Below are 14,702 nucleotides of genomic sequence, written 5' to 3'. Positions count from 1 at the left end.
TGAATACTCAAACACAAAAGAAGAGAGTTAAAGAAAAGCCATAAAATTAGCTTTGGCTAAGATCAGATGAAAGAACATGATGTGGGAAGGAAATATTGGAAGCATGTCATGAGATTTAGTTTTCGTTTTTTGGGTTTTTAATCAAAACGACGTAGTTTTGAAGGGTTTTGCGTGTAAGCTTAGGCGTGTGACAACATCGTATTCACTTTTCTCTAACTAAAATGGTTTAAATACTTGCAAAAGTGTTTGAAAGTTAGATGTGGTTATGGAAAGTGGTAAATCACATTTTGATGAAATTGGTAACAAACATTTTGGGTTGAAACATTGGTCTTGTGAATTAAGTTTATAAATTCGCTTAATTTGATAATAATTGTTTTGTGTATTCATGTATATGCAAAATGGTTATGGTAAGAATAGTTAAATTGGAAAAATAAGTGTACCAACTCTTATGTTTATTAAAGTCGGTGCGTTTTTATATTACGCCATAAATTAAATTTAATCATAGTAGTAACTAGAATAATAACCCGTGTTATACACGGATGGAAAACATATCAAGAAACAATATAAAATGTAAAAAACATATTCAATCAACACAAATATTTGACATAAGTTTTTTACCAGCATATATTACAAAAGATGTTAAACTATGTCTGTAACATAAAAAGAAAATACTTTATAAATATATAATTCAGTAAATAAGAAATAATATAACATAAATGAACCATTATACCTGAAAAAAATAAAAAAAACACATTAGTAACAGATTTTGTAATATTATTTGAAAACTAAGCTTACAAATACATGCCAGGTTTAAACTTATATTTTCGCCCGTGTAGAGTTTTCGTTCACAAACCTCTTGAAACAAAAAATGTAGGTTATAGATTAGACGAAGAATCTGATTACAAACGATGAGTAGCGTTATGATTTTTGAACGAAGCTTGTGCAATGATGAACAATTTAAATCTTTAATTCTAACAATAATTAACATATAAAACATTTAAGATATAGGAAAGTGTCGGTTACAATTCTTTAATCTGCGACCTACCTTCCATATGTTTCAATCGAATAGAGCCCTGCTTTAAGTAATTCATCATAATTCAACTCAGTTTCTAATTCATCTTAATTCTTCCTGCGTATGCAATTGTGTTTTTTATTCTTAAACCCATATCAGTGTTGCAGGATCAATAGCAAGAATTCCGCCAGCAATTATTAGTTATTCAATAATATGTGATTTAGCAATTTTTAGTGTGAATTTCATATGAAGGTGTGATTATTCGTGTATTTAACAATGAATAATATATGAGTTTCATCTTGCCAGCTTATAATAGGAAGAAAAAACATCATTTGCAGTTAGTTTATTGGCGGTCAAACAGGTGAATTTCAATTTTCATGGTTGATTATTGTTTGTATTCCATTAGTTAGAAGGATACTTTAACTGCATCAAATTATGATCTGAAACATATGACCTGACGATTGTTTTGGAAGATCGGAAGTTGGCTTTCTTTGGTTTCTGTTTGATTTTGTTTTTTTTTAGTTTCGTTTGGGTTCTTGTTCGCTTTTAGATTATTCAATTTTGGATTTCGTTTAGGTTTATTTTCAGTTTTTTGGTTTTCTTCTTCACATCTATGTTTATACTATTCGCTCTTAATTGTACGTGTTAGCCTAACTTTTTGAATGAGCTTGAAATAATTAATACTTGTGTCTGAATTATCAAATAAGTACATTGTTGTTTGTAAACCACCAGTAATTACTATTTTCTTATTTTGATCAAATGGATATATGAAAGAAAGTTGCACCCTCTGAATGGTTGCAGATTGTTAAAAACTGCACATGCCCCGAATTGATATTACCTATCTACAATTAAACTAGGGCTACTTGCATGTAAAGATACTAACCTTTCAAAGGTTGGTTACTTGGATCGAATTCGAGGTTTGATTCTTGCATAGCTTGAAGTGGATTTTGTTATTTATTTGTTCAATTTCTTTTATGATGGACATTTCTAAGGAAGGTGATCCGTGTGTTTCAATGTTTCATACAACAGGTTTAGTTAACTCACCATGTCCAAGCATCGGTATACAACTTTTTGAAGAAACTCTACACTAGCTCTCTAGAATGCCCGGGTTCTTTTGATAAACTACATTTTGATCACCGGTATTTTTTATAAACTTTTTAAAGTTTAAACCTTTTTGATTTTTAAATCTTATTGCTACATGTTTTTGTGCAGCAAATGGAGTTGCAGGTTATTGGTGGCTCATGATGACTATAGCATAATGTCAAATTGCCTCAAGAGAACACCGGTGGTAGCCTTACTTAGAAGCTCGATTTAGCATGTATTTAGTGCATACGAGCTTTCAGTAGAAGTTGCAGCTCGGTTTTTAGTGCATCCTAATGTGACATCAGCATAAAAAACATCTGCACATATGCGTTTTAAAAAACGTACTACAAGCACTCCCGACACTTGGCTGTGGAAATATTTAGCTCCATGGATGATGGAGGACTTATTTTCTCGGGTATATTTGTGTAAAATTATAAATCTTTTTGTTACTATTAATAATGATTTAGTAATGAGTAACCTTTTAAATAGTAAATAGATGGATGCTAGACAAATAAAAGGGTCGCCTTGTACTTGTCGGCATGACACGTGTAACATGAAGGAAGCTGTAATGCCATTACATGAATCCGTTACTCACCCTAGAGCTCTATAATTCATTCACAATGGTGCCAGTTTTCAGGTATAAGGTTCGGTCACAGGTGAAAGTGTGAAACTCGGTTAACTTTATTGTGTTTGCATAAATGTTATTGCAAATAGTTTGCAGGTTTCACAAACAATTCTTCAATTCGTTGGGTATGTACATTCATAATCTTTTTTTCCTTTTGAAACTACGCTTCTGACCTGTTCTACGCGTCTGACCTGTTAGAGATAAAAAGATAACCTCGACTGTAATTTCCATATAAAACTATTAATATCTTTTTTGTTTAGTTGAAAATTAGGGGGAACAGCCGAAGCGCGGGCTCTCCAAACCACTCCGGTTTTGGATCACGGGTGCTGATTAGAAAAACCAAAGCTAATCAGTTTTGGTTATTCGGTCAGCGGTTCTCAACATTTTTGAAAACATAAACCCGCCGCGCAGCGCGGCCTCTCTGAAAGTGTAGTCAGGGCTGTAAACGAATCGAGCGTTCAACAGGAAGTTCGTTTGTGTTCTTTCATTTGTGTTTGTGAATGTTCATTAATGTTTGTTTGTTTGTTCGTTAAACATATTTAATACTTGTTAATGACTTTTCTAATCTTATCGAATAGATTTAAGCAAAATTATTAACTATAAAACAAAAGCGTATTATGTGCTTAATTTATAATTTATATGTAAAATTAATGTATGAATATGAATGCTAGAAAAAACACCAACACAAACTTGGTAGCCAGACCGAACCGTTGACGTTGACCATTTTCTGTTAGCCAGATTAAATAAAATATTGTGAGTGTTCATATGCGTTTGTTTGTTTGTGTTCGTGAACTGTTTGCTTTTCCAATAAAAGCTTAACGGACGAACAAGGCCTTGTTCGGTTCGGTTGTGTTTGCTTGTAGCCCTAAGTGAAATGATGCTCGTGTGTTACTTACGACTGTGAAAATGGTTAACAGGTGAAAGAATGTGTGTGGTTCCGTTGATTAAGCAGTGTGTTGAACAGAGACCTGATGTGACTATACTGATGACTACAACTACAGCATCTGCAGTGTAAGAATCGATTATGTTTTACTTTCTACCTATTGTATTAGTTTAATTAATTGAAAATTTGAATAACATGAAAGAGATGATAGATATTTTGGTATTCACTCACAGAGGTTTTACATACTCTTACGGTATGTTGTATTATCATAGGGCTGTAAACAAATCGAGCGTTCAGCAAACTGTTCGTGACGAAGTTTGTTGATGTGCGTTCATTTAACAAATGAACAAACAAAAACAAGGAATTTTGTTCAATTAACTAAATGAAACAACACGAACATAGGCCAGTTGTGTTCGTGAACGTTCTATAATGTGTTCATTTAGATCCATTTATGTTGGTTAGTGTTTGTTCATTAAAGGTTTTTAATATTTTTTAATGACTTTTGTAATGTAGATTTAAATGAACGAACATGAACAAGTAGCCGCCATTTGATTTACTTGTCATTTAGTTTACTTGTTTCCTATTGTTATCTGATACATATAAATGAATAATATGTGTCTATGACTAATACAGTGAAGTACTCAAGCCTTTGCTTCCCTGTGACGTTATTATAAGGTATATTCTCTTCTATCTTATAATACAATTTCCGTTTGCAACTTTTCTGTGTATATCAGCTTTATTCATTATTCTTTAGCAGCAGCACCATTGTGCTCGCGCATATATCTTTTTTATCTATTTCATCTCTAGGAGTTCTTTAGAAACTACTTAAAAAATTAGTTAAAGTTTGGTTATCTTGTTTTGTGGGGCCCATAAGTTAGGTTTTTTAGTTTTTATTTGTATATATACACTTGAGGAATAAAAACATGCCAGTTTGCTCCAGTTGATACACCTGCTGCTGTGAATGCATTTCTTGAATATTGGAAACCATATAATTTCATAAGCATAATTTTCATTGCTGATGCTACCCTGTCGGGCCTGAAATATGCACCAGAATTTGAGGAGGATTCAAGAGATCTTATAATTGAACAAAACATGGATTCTGGTGAAACTTCATTGGGGATAAGAAGGTACCTTTGAAACTTTAGGTGTTAATATTGACATTCTAATATGCAGCAAAATTTCATTTTACTCACTTCAAGTAAAATGTATTACGTATTTCTCTTTTTTAATATTAACAAACAAGCAAGCAACTAAAAAGATTTACCATTCATATTATTTTTGCCTGTTGTACTAGGATTTGATGTTTATTTAGAAGTTTCCTTGTATGCATTGTTTTCATTTATGTCTCTAAACCAAACAGACTAACAGCATCACTTTAGACATTCACTATATGCAGAAAAAATGTCCCGTTATGATGTACAAGTAATATTGGCACCATAACAAACTGAACACTACAAACCGAATTTCCGTTGCTACCCCGCCGCAACGCGCGGGCACTTCTACTAGTATTAGTTAGATGTATATTTTATGAAAATTATTACCAAGATATCATAGTGCTGATATCATGGTTTTAAAGATGTACCAAGCTGAACTTAGTAATTAACGTGGGTAAAATTTGTTTTACATTTAACGCAAAATGCAGCGTAAATGCACATTACGATGATGAGTTACTTAAAGCAAAGGATGGCATTCCATATATTGGTAGGACATGATATAATGGAGCGTATTCCATAGTAGTCAATACATATGAACATAACGAACTCATAAGAAACTATTATAACGATAAATGTGACACAAACCTAACTCTTATTTCTTGTGTTGGGGTGGGTAGGGGGGCAACACGCTTGTGTGGACCTTACAAGAGTGTCTGCCACTTTATTGTAATCGTTTTTGAGTTTAATGAAATAGGCAATCACATGAAAAAAAAATAAAAATTTCTTATCAACCATCACAAACCTTAAATTGTAGTAATAAAAAACTTGTGAATACTATTTGTTAATGAGTTGAATCATTTTTATCAACTCATTCCTATATTGTAGGATTTATTGTGTGTTGCTTGTCACCTCTATCATGTATATATATGTATATATATATATAGTAAAAGAGATTTTTGGTGTCACGTATGTGAATGTCATGATTTCATTTTCATATATATCAGATAAGTATGAAGTATAAACACAAATTTTAGTTATGGCTGGGTGGTAGTTGTGTTTTGGTTTGATGTTCTGCCCATGTGCCTTGGTTTGAGTCTTTATAAAGATACTGCAATATTTACTTTTTATTTTTTTTCTTTATATCCAATGTTTTAAAAACCGGTTTTTTACTCATAACGGATTAAGCTAAAAAATGGTACAACCGGTTGAACCGGTTTGTACCGAAAGGTTCAACCGGGTTAATAGTTTACCTTTTAATTTTATATAAATGTAACTTTCACTCAAAAAATAGCACAAAAGTATATGATTCCATTAAAAAATATAATCTAAAAGTTAATCCGTAATAAGAAATAATTCAACAACACTTGATTTTCAAAAAAATAAGCTAAAGTTTACTTATTTCAATGTTAATCGCTAGGTTAAAAGTAAATTTTTAGAAAATATCGGCCGCAAAATATCAAAGATCTCTTGGACTTAAAACCGGTATTTTATTAAAAACCGCCGGTTCAATGTTCTAGCAAACCGTCCAAAAATATCGGGCACAAAATGCCGGCCTGTTATGCGAAACCCGGTATTACCTGTTCAACCGGCTGATACAAACAGGTTTTTAAAACACTGTTTATACCAACTAAACATCAATTATATTTTTTTGTTATCTTCTTTTTTAAGCGATCGAATTTGCGTATCCTAACCACCTCAACAGGCAGTACCGATAATTCTTATTTTTGAACAACGCCCGAGTTTAGTGATCCCTCCATCCCATTGGTCCACCTCAATTTTTATATATTTTTTGCTTTAGTTCGGTATCATGACATATGTAATCGAACGAATTTTTTATGGTTCCGGTAACGTAATAAGCACGATGTAAACCGACTAAATTAATGTAGCGCCTCAACGATCGCGACCGACACCACCTATGCCACCCCATTGGTCCACTCAACTTTTGTTATATTTCTTGTTTTAGTTTGGTATCATAATGAATGCAACCGAAACCGTAACAGACATGACGAAAACTGTCCGAACTCACCGCCTCAGCATCCAAGACCAACAGCGCCCGGGTATTACCAACGCTGCTTATACCGTAACGAACATAGCCGATACTAATCAAATTCATGTTGACTCACTGTCGGGTTTTACTAATGTCCATGCATACTTTTTTTTAACATGTTAATTTAACAAACTTTTTTAGGTTTAGTTCCAATAATGAACGTTGCAAATATCCACCAAATTCGCGTTCACTCTCCGCTACCACCCTCGGGTTTTATCGACTGATTTCTAACCTGGAACCGGACGTGAAAAAACCCGGAACTGGTTTTTTCTATATCTGGGTTTTTACTATCCGTAGGGTATGGATATGGTACGTATTTCAGTAACCAAAACCTGTACCTGGAACCGGACACGATTTGTAGCCGTTAATACCCGAAAATCAGAACCGGCTTCATACCCGAAACCGGGTAATAGAAAACCCCGATTTGTGCACCTTTACTTGCAGGTTGTGATTATGGATTTTACTTGGTTGTTCTGTTGGTTCAATTAACGGTAATGAACTTGCCATTGGCTGTTATGATGGAATTCCTTAGTTGTTTGACACGCATGCCAGCTGTTTGATGAAATGCCTGAAACAAATCCGTCCTGCATGTCGGGTCTTTCGTTCATCGAATAGTATAAAAAATGGCAATGGGTTAAAATAAAAAAAGAAATACCATTAGAGCTAATGTGGCTTTGAGCATTCGACTTATAGGCTCCGATTAAATATAAAAACAAAATACCTAAACTGATTAAGCAAGAGCTGTCCGATTAAACATAAAAATAAATGACAAACTCATAAGAAACTAACTGCTTAAACATAAATAAAGGTACCAGAACGACACGAATTTGTCGGATGGTTACGTGTTGGGTTGGGTAATCGAACAGGATGTTTGCTAATTCAAGTTAATAAGTGATTTCAATTTCGTTTCGTTAGTTTGCAGATCTTCTAATCGTGTCTAGGATCTCTGGAGGTCGGTCGCTTACGGTCGGTCACCCATAGCAAGTAAATTCGCTTTTATGAACATCAACTTAGTCCATTTTCGTGCAAGATATTCTATTTTGTTTGACATTTCATTGATTTAGACTATATATAAATATGCGACCAATGACTAACATATGATTAGAAAATTGCGGGTGCTGCCAAACATTCCCAGACACAAACCCAAAAATCGTTAAACACACGTGAACCTGAACATGACCCGCTTGACCTGAAAGTTTATTTTTTTTTTCTCTTTATTTAGAATTATTTGTTGTAACTGAACAATGTTAATGCACTTGGAGTGTGCCACTGTTACTATCCTTTTTTCTTGGAGACATTGGTTATTTTGAATGCATCCCCATCGTTTGCGGACATGCTTGCTACCGTGTCATGTTAAGTTCACGGTAGCAGAATATTTTTAGTGTTGAAAAAACACTAAAAATATTAATTACATATGATCAATTGTTGAACATATGATCTCATTTTGGGCTTTGGGTGTGGAAGATTAATATTTAGCTTCACAGTATTAAACGAAATCAAAAAAGAAAAACGAATTCATTACACACAATAAAATAGCAAAACTAACAGCAATGAAAACAAAATGTAGAAGAAGATATAATTCCCAAACGTCATAGCAACAAAAGAGGAACAACCTTTTTCATCATCCTAAACGTCATATCTACCACCCGCGGTCATGGTACATATGCTAAAGCATGAAACAGATGAATGTCAAGATCTTCAACACGTTGTGGTTGAGCTCCCGGAGGATTAATCGTTAATGGAAGTGAGCGATGGATTTGGCAGCCGAAAATCGTTAAATACACATGAACCCGAACGTGACCCGCTTGACCTAGAAAGCTTTTTTTATTAATGTATATCCATGAATATGATCTGTAACATCCCGAAATTTCTAAAGTAATATTTAATATATTATTTTGTCGGGTGAAATAAACGAGTTAGTGGAACGATAATAATAATAGCAAAATATGAAGACTTAGTAGGATAATTAGATAGGGACCAAAAGGAAATATGGGCCTTCGGTCCATGGGCTTAAGGGAGTATAAATACCCCCTTAAACCCCAATCCTTTCCATTCCATCCATTTATCCATCCTAATCTCTACACACCCCAAAATACACACACAACCCGAACCAAGATCCAAAGGCGAGGACCCGAGCTTGTTGGTGCTAGATCGTCGTGACGAACCAAAGCAACAAGACCAGCTCGTGTTCGTAGTTCGACTCATTTACGGTACGTTTATATCGAGAACTTGTTCGTTTAGGTTGGGATTAGTATAGAAATGATAGATCTGTGTTTGTATGGTAAAAACGAATCCAACAACGCTAAACTTACTGAAAATGGTTATGATTTGATGGGTTAATCGATTGATAAAAGAACCCGTAACCTATATGCCTAAATCGCACCCTTTAAACATCGATGTTAGGTCGATTTGATGGTTGGGGTTTGTAGGCGCTGGTCAGACGATTCCATGAATACCTAAATCAAGTTATTTGGTTAAGAAACGAAGATGATTAAGGGATTTAAGCACGAATAGTAGCTGTAGCCGACAACTTCGCCTGCAAGCTAAGTTCACCTGATGAACTTCGCCTGCAAAGCTAAGTTCGCCTGATGACAACTTCGCCTAAAGCTAAGTTCGCCTGATGACAACTTCGCCTAAAGCTAAGTTCGCCTAAGGTTTAACTTCGCCTAAAGCTAAGTTCGCCTAAGGTTTAACTTCGCCTAAAGTCGAGTTCGATTAGAAAATAAATTAAAAACCTAATGAAAAATGTGTTAAGACAGTTAATGTAAATAAAATTTTTCCAAGCTGACCTGGCAGCTCGACCCCAGCCAGGGGCTCTGCCCCTTGGACCCTGCTAGGGGCTGCCGCCCCTAGACCCTGCTGCCAGGGGCGCTGCCTGTAAGGCCCCGAACCCGGTGACCCTACTTTAGCGTCGAATTTACTCATAAACACAGTTCTTCAAATCAGAGTTTATTAAAACTTTTCGCGGAATATAAAACATCAATCATTTGTTACAAAACATTAAATCTTTTCTTTGATACCATAACACAAAACTTTATATTTAAAACATCTTTACTTCTTTCTTCAGATGCCAACCGTTCAATTCATGCCGTGTGTCATCTTCATGCTAACTCTATAATCAGCTCACCTGCGTGCATACTAAAAGTCAGCTACGCTGAGTGAGTTCTAGTTAATCGAACGCCATACAATACATACACATACATACATATCTGTAGATACATATCCATACTTCACTAGTTACCCTTCTGTTCTACATACATACTTGCTACCATACATACATACATATCTACAATCACTAACCTCAGTCTACCGAGAGTACGTTCATAGTTCACCGTCTATAACTGTACTCAAGGTCGTGAACACGTACAAGGTTCGCAGTCCTTACCTATGTTCACCATTTATGGTACGTACAAGGATCGCGGTCCTTCCCTATACCATAGTACATCCACAACACGTACAAGGTTCGCAGTCCTTCCCTATGTTGCAACCTAATTCATAGCACGTACGAGGTTCACAGTCCTCCCCTATGCTACAAAATCAGCACGTATAAGGTTCACAGTCCTTTCCTATGCTGAAATACATCCACAACACGTACAAGGTTCGCAGTCCTTCCCTATGTTGCAACCTAATTCATAGCACGTACGAGGTTCGCAGTCCTCCTCTATGCTATAAATACAGCACGTATAAGGTTCACAGTCCTTTCCTATGCTGACGCCTATCTACATTACGTATAAGGTTCGCAGTCCTTATCTACGTTTACATATATCATCTACTTCACGTATAAGGCTCGCAGTCCTTAACTACGCCATTACCAGCCGAGTCTATGTCCGACAGAAGCTAGAGGGATTTGCCATCCTAACTTACTATGTCGAACGTAGAACTCACATACCATTCGTGTACCTGTATACACATAAGTCACATATACAATAATTATATTATAGCATAAGAACACACTAGGCGTTCTTTACATCATTCATTTAACAACCACACCCCTTGTCGATACGTGCAATATCCGAAGATCGTTCACGCCCCGACAAGTATTCATTTGTAATGTTCATACATCTTCGATATATAATATTCGTATCTTTATTTTTTAACCTGACAGTACGCGCAATATCCGAAGATCGTTCGCGTACCGACAAGTAATCATTCATATCCATCACATATATCACATATGGCATACACTTATCACTTAGGATAAATGTATTAACAACACATCGAGTATGCACACAGCCCCGAAAACATAACAAGGAATGGGGCTAGAAACTCACCTGAACACGGTTACGTTCACCGTTAATCGTAATCCCTTTCTTCAGCTGTGCACGGCTGACTGTATAACAAGTACACGTATCAAAAAACTATCACTACTCATATCATCTTTCTAGTCTTAACTACTACCCACAACGAACGGGGGTCCGGGGGCAGCGCCCCTGGCAGCGGGGTCTAGGGGCGGCAGCCCCTAGCAGGGTCCAAGGGGCAGAGCCCCTGGCTGGGGTCGAGCTGCCAGGTCAGCTTGGAAAAATTTTATTTACATTAACTGTCTTAACACATTTTCCATTAGGTTTTTAATTTATTTTCTAAGCGAACTTAACTTTAGGCGAAGTTAAACCTTAAGCGAACTTAGTTTTAGGCGAAGTTAAACCATAGGCGAACTTAGCTTTAGGCGAAGTTAAACCTTAGGCGAACTTAGCTTTAGGCGAAGTTCATCAGGCGAACTTAGCTTGCAGGCGAAGTTGTCGTCTGCAAGTTCTGTTCGCTCTTAAATCCTTCGTTCCTTAACCAAATAACTCGATTTAGGTACCCATGGAATCGTCTGACCAGCGCCTACAAACCCCAACTATCAAATCGACTTAACATCGATGTTTAGAGGGTGCGATTTAGGCATATAGGTTACGGGTCCTTTTTATCAATCGATTAACCCATCAAATCATAACCATTTTCAGTAAGTTTAGCTTTGTTGGATTCGTTTTTACCATACAAACTCAGATCTACCATTTCTCAAATCAAACCGAACCTATACGAACGATTTCTAACCTTAAACGTACCTTGAACGAGTCGACTTACGAACACGAGCTGATCGTGTTGCTTTGGTTCGTCACGACGATCTAGCACCAACTAACGTTTACTCTCTCTCGGATCCTGCTCGTTTATGGTGTGTGTGTTTTTGAATGTGTAGAGATTAGAATGGAAAGAGATGAGGTTTTGGGTTTTATGGTGGTTTAGGGGATATTTATATCCCTTAAAGCCCATGGACCTAAGGCCCATTCTCATTTAACCCATCTCAAATAATCTAACACTAGCCCGACTCATACCAACTCCTACTCTATTATTTATTTCCCGAACCCGAGTCAACTTTCCCTCTATTATTAAGTAATATAATTAATATCATTTTGGAAATTTCGGGATGTTACAAGCGCTGCCCCCCGGACCCCCGTTCATTGTGGGTCATATAAAGATAGAAATACAACTTGAGTAGTAGTAGTTAATTGATACGTGTAAATATTATACAGTTAGCCGTGCACAGCTCAAGAAGGGAATAACTATTAACGGAGAGCGTAACAAGATTCAGGTGAGTTTCTAGCCCCATTTCCTTGTTATGTTTTCGGGGCTGTGTGCATACTCGATGTGAAGTGTGAATACACTTACCTTAAGTGGTAAGTGTATGCTATAGATGTTATACGAGGTAGCTACTATATAATACTTGTTGGTGCGTGAACGATCTTCGGATATTGCACGCATCGCCAAGGATAGTGATTGCCAAGTGGTTATTAGTGTGTATGAATGCTATGATGTGACTTGCTCATTATGTAAATGATATGAAGCATGTTGTAGACAAGTAAAGGTAGAGCGTGTTAGAAGTGGCAAGAGTGTAGTAAGAGTGTTAGTGGCATGACGATAGTACGTGGTAGGGTAAGCCTATACGTGACTACGTCATTAAAGTGGCAAAGTGGCATAACGTTATACGTTATTAAAGTGGCAAAGTGGCAAGGTGGTAGGTGTAAATAAGAGGCTAAGTGGTAAGGTAAGCAGGTTAGATAGTGGACTACGTGTCTTCGGATACGTATATGATGCAAGTAGTGGTTGTATGATAAGTTGCTTGATTAACTAGAACTCACTTAGCGTAGCTGACTTTTAGTATGCACGCAGGTGATCAGACCAAAGAACTAGCATGAGCATGGCACATGGCATGGATTGAACGGCTGGCATCTTAAGATGGAAGAAAAGATGTTTTAAATATAATGATTTGTTTTATAGTATCAAAGAAGAGATTGAATGTTTTGTAACGAATGTTTCAAGTAAACGTTTCCGCGAAAGTTTTAATTAACTCTGATTGCAAGAACTGTGTTTATGAGTAAATCCGACGCTAAAGTAGAGCTACCAGTTCGGGGCCTTACATGATCTTATTTTAATTTAGTAGTAATTATTTGTTGTAATTGAAGTTTGAACAATATTTTCAGTACTTGGAGTGTGCCACTGTTAATATTCTTTTTCGTTTGTAAACATTACTTATTTTGAATGCATATATTTTGTTATTGGTCGTTTGGCATTGCTTATTGAAATTGTTTTAACCATATTTATTTATTTATTACACAACTAATGTCTATTTATTTACATATAGGTTTTGCTGTTGGTTTGATTTAAAAGTTGTTGCAGCTGCTTAGTTAGAGGTCAGTGTCTTTCCATCTATAGTTTATATAAAACCTAAGGTAGTGTTTGATATGCAGCAGTGACAGGAGGAATGGAATGATTCATTACGTGAGAATGAAAAATGTAATGTTTGGTGGCTCAATAGAATGGAATCATCCATTACACATGGAATCCCATTCCTTCCCACCCCTCTTCTTTTTTTTTCATTACATTCATCCTTCACCATACTTTCTCAACAACTCCACCATTTAACAACAACAACCAAACACCACTACCATCACCACAACTACCAACACCGTCGCCACCACCACCACCTTACCACCAGCACTACCGCCGCCGCCGCCGCCACCGCCACCACCACCTTACAACCAGCATTACCACCGTCACCGTCGTTGCAACCATCGTTGCAATAACCACCGCAACCGTTGTCATCGCCTCCGCTTGGCCATCGCCGTCACCACCATTTTCGCTGCCTGACCACCACCACCTGACCGCTACCACCGTTGTCGCCACCCTACCATCGCCATCATTACCAATGCTACCACTGCTTAACCACCGCCACCCCCACCACCACAACCATCACCCCTGCCTCCTGACCACCACCACCACCACCACCGTCACCATCGCCACCACCATTTTCGTCATCGGAGCTACTGTGACATTCGTCAATTTCGGGTCTTGTTTGTATTCGTTTTTGTATTTGTTTATTATGTAAACCGACCCGATTTGTAAACCGAAGCTTATGTTATAATCAAAATGATGGATTTATGTTACAATATTGTTTCACACTTGTTGGGTCTTGAAAACATCATATTTTTATTTTTATTTTTATTTATTTATTTATTTATTTTTTTGTTGTTTTGTGTTTTTGTCTTGATCCATTTTGCATGAAAATTCTTGTGTCTCACACCCATATTTGACCAACAACATTACCCTATATATACACCACCTTTCCTCTTCATTTTCCCTTGCTGCAACTCCAAAAAAAAAAAAACTCTCTCAAACATCAAAGATTCAAGGTTATCTTCTTAAGTGTTCTTGAAGGTTTTTAGTCTTTCATCTTAATTAGTTTACGTAGCCTTATTAATACTTGTTTATGGTTGTGCAACATACATATAATATACACCCCTTGCTTACCTTTGGTAGTTACTTCTCCGATTCCGGTCGGTGAGGTTTCGGACCTCATAAGGCAAGGCTTCATGGAGGACTTCGTGTCCTTGATATATATACATCTATATAACTTGTTTATA

This window comes from Bidens hawaiensis, unplaced genomic scaffold (assembly GCF_021521415.1).
Source record: "Bidens hawaiensis isolate Kalapana, Puna unplaced genomic scaffold, B.hawaiensis_p1.1 tig00083503_1, whole genome shotgun sequence".
NCBI lineage: Eukaryota > Viridiplantae > Streptophyta > Magnoliopsida > Asterales > Asteraceae > Bidens > Bidens hawaiensis.
This window is presented reverse-complemented; position numbering follows the sequence as displayed.